Source organism: Acomys russatus, chromosome 1 (genome assembly GCF_903995435.1).
Source record: "Acomys russatus chromosome 1, mAcoRus1.1, whole genome shotgun sequence".
NCBI classification, from domain to species: domain Eukaryota; kingdom Metazoa; phylum Chordata; class Mammalia; order Rodentia; family Muridae; genus Acomys; species Acomys russatus.
In genome coordinates this window covers 15,359,368-15,362,762 of record NC_067137.1, presented here as the reverse complement: position 1 = coordinate 15,362,762, position 3,395 = coordinate 15,359,368, and positions in this window count along the sequence as shown.

Genomic DNA, 3,395 nt, shown 5'->3' with positions numbered 1-3,395 from the left:
TTGCACATTTATTTTTATGTGCATTGGTGTTTTGTCTGCAAGTGTGTCTGTATGGAGATGTTGGATCCTCTGCAACTGGAGTTCCGGATACTTGTGAGCTGCCATGTGGGTGCTGGGAATGGAACCCAGGTCCTCTGGAAGGACAGCCACTGCTCTTAACCACGGAGCTATCTCGCCAGCCCGTTTGTTTTTTGTTGTTGTTGTTGTTAAAGGAAGGTCTAATAATGAACCTGGAGCCTGCCATCTCAGCTAGACTGGTTGGCCCTCAATTCCTGAGGTCTGCTAGTCTGTCTCCCCTCATCGCTCCCCAGTGCTGAGGTCGCAGACCTACACCACCATGCACATCTGGGCTTCCTAGCTCAGGGCTTCCTAGCTCAGAACTTCCTAGCTCAGGGCTTCCTAGCACATCTGGGCTTCCTAGCACATCTGGGCTTCCTAGCACATCTGGGCTTCCTAGCACATCTGGGCTTCCTAGCACATCTGGGCTTCCTAGCACATCTGGGCTTCCTAGCACATCAGGGCTTCCTAGCACATCTGGGCTTCCTAGCACATCTGGGCTTCCTAGCTCAGGGCTTCCTAGCACATCAGGGCTTCCTAGCTCAGGGCCTCCGAGCACATCAGGGCCTCTGAGCACATCAGGGCCTCTGAGCACATCAGGGCCTCCTAGCTCACAGCAAGCACTTTATACACTGAGGCATCCTTCTACTCCCTCATTCTAACATTACTCTTCAACCTGTTACTTTTCTCATTTAGAGGTTTTTTAATCTCTTCTTATTATTCATCTGTTTCTCTATTATTTTATTCTTTTTACTTTTGTTCCTTATACACATATTTCATAGGGGTTGGGCTGGAGCCAGTCTTGTGCTCAGGGCTGTTGTTCACAAAGGCATCCAAAACGTTTTCATTCCAAGTCCAACCCAGGCTTAACCCTAAGGGATAAAAGGGCACCTGTTGTTTTCTTAACACACTTCCACCTTTTTCTATAGTCATATCCAGTGATCAGCCTGGAAAAGCCTGGTCAACCAGTGCTCTGGGAAAGTGAAGTATTTGAAACTAGGGCTGTCACTGGAATTCAACTAACATTCAGCTCAGCAGAGGTGGGTGGGGCAGAAGAGAAGCCCTGATGCAGAGGTTGAGGCTGCATCCAAGTCATTTCCTGAACCAAGTATTCAGAAGGCAGGGATGGCCTCCAAAGCAGTGTGCAAGGTTCCGAGCACACTCTGCCCTCACAGGTGCAGAGAGCCCATCGAGCAAGGACCCAGCAGAGCACCCAACCACACAGAAGAAGGCATTCCATTCAGAATGGTTGGCTAGCAATCACTGGACCACTGCAGGTTGTGACTAGAACCCTGGAGCTGGTGCAAAGGAGGACTGACGATGAAAGCAACCAAGTTTAAGCTTTGGGGAGTCCTGAGAGAAACCATACAATGTGCAGTAAGGCATCCTTACTGTTACAGAGTTTGTGAGCCCTGGGAAAAGATCATAGACTCAATGCAAATATAATAAAAGAGTTATTGATTAGCTGCTAGCAGGATGAACAATCCCTGAGCCAAATTTGAGATTTCCATGAAGGAGGGATATGGGAAGGAATTTTTTAAGGCAAAAAACAAACAAACAAACAAACAAACAAAAAACAAGATCTTCAATATCTATGCAAGCAAGCAAAAAACTGGTGTGTTCTGCCAAGTTTAAGTGTAGAGATGACACTTTGATACACAAGCTTTGGGTAGCAAAAAATCAGTTTGTCATATCATAACAAGTAGCTAGTCACAGCTGTGTATTTTTGGGTGGGGTCACTGAGTCAGAGTTACTGGGAACTTATCTTCCAGGGACTAGAGTCAGAGACAAACGGATGGTAGGTACCAAGATGGATGCCTAGCATAATGGTGTGGTTTTTTTTTTTTTTAAAGCTAGGATACTTACAAAGCACCTGGAGTGTTTTCAGTTTAAAGGTCAGATACTAGTCACCAGGAAAAAACAAACAAACAAAAACAAAATAAAAAACTCCACTTGCATTGCATTGACTAAAACCTTAGCTTACATATAGAACCTCAAGAAGACTCTCACACTCCACAATGACCTTACACAGTCATCTGTTAATAAGACACAAATCTGAAGGTTTTCAAAACTATCAATGACACAAAAATTTTTCTTTTATTGAAAATGGATTTTTTTTCATACAATATATTCTGATTATAGTTTCCTGTCCCTTTGCTCCTCCTGGTTTCTCCTCTTTCCTTTCCTCTCCAAATCCACACCCTTTCTGTCTTGCCTTAGAAAACAGCCATCTAAGGCATAATAATCCAATAAAATAAGACAAATCAAAAACAAACAAATCAGAATATGACAAAACAACCAAGTGAGAAGAAGAGCCAAAGGAAAAAGCACAGAAAACGCATACCAATGCAGGAACACACACATTCGTACACACAGGAATCCCATAAAAAATAAAATAAAATAAAATAAAAGCAATAATGTATATGCAAAACACTCATAAGGTGGGAAAAAACAAACCACCACAGAACACACTGATTCAGCGTTATGAAACGAAGAACCTCCACAGGTGCTATTGAGTTCGTTTTCTCTTGGCCATCTACTCCTGGGCATGCAGCTGACCCTTCATAGTGGTTCCTTGCCGGGTGTGGTGGCACACGCCTGTAATCCCAGATCAACGTGAGTTTGAGGCCAGTTTGGTCTAGAAAGTGAGTCCAGGAAAGCCAAAGCTACACAGAGAAACCCTGTCTCAAAAATAAAAATAAAAATAATAAAATAATAATAAAATGGTTTGCTTCCCCAGTGAGACTCCCTTGGAAAAAATTAACATTTCATTTGCAAGTGGCTATTAATTGGAGATATCTTCTGGGTTAGGGATGAAGGCATGTGTCCACTGCCCACAAGAAAAAAAAAAGCATTTTGATATGCCATATTAGGAGACTGATTCTTCTTTCTGTTACCTATGGAAAAGAAGGTTATAAATGTATAGGAAGAAAAATACTAAAGCTTTGTATTTAAAAAGGTTTTTGTTGTTGTTGTTGTTGTTTGGTTGGTTTTTTGTTGTTGTTGTTTTTTGTTTTTTGGAGTATTTTTGGTTTTTTGAGACAGGGCTTCTCTGTATAACAGTCCTGGCTGTCCTGGACTCACTTTTATAGACCAGGCTGGCCTCGAACTCACAGCTATCTGCCTGCCTCTGCCTCCTCAGTGCTGGGATTAAAGGCATGCACCACCACGCCCAGCTTAAAAATTTGTTATCTTAAAATATCATGTTGTTTTGTGATAATTGTTATGTTTAAATATATATACATATATATTTAATTCTATATAAATATTTAGTTCAATAACCTTGTATTCTCCTTACATGAGTTTTACCAAATTATGCATGGTTCATATGCAAAAAC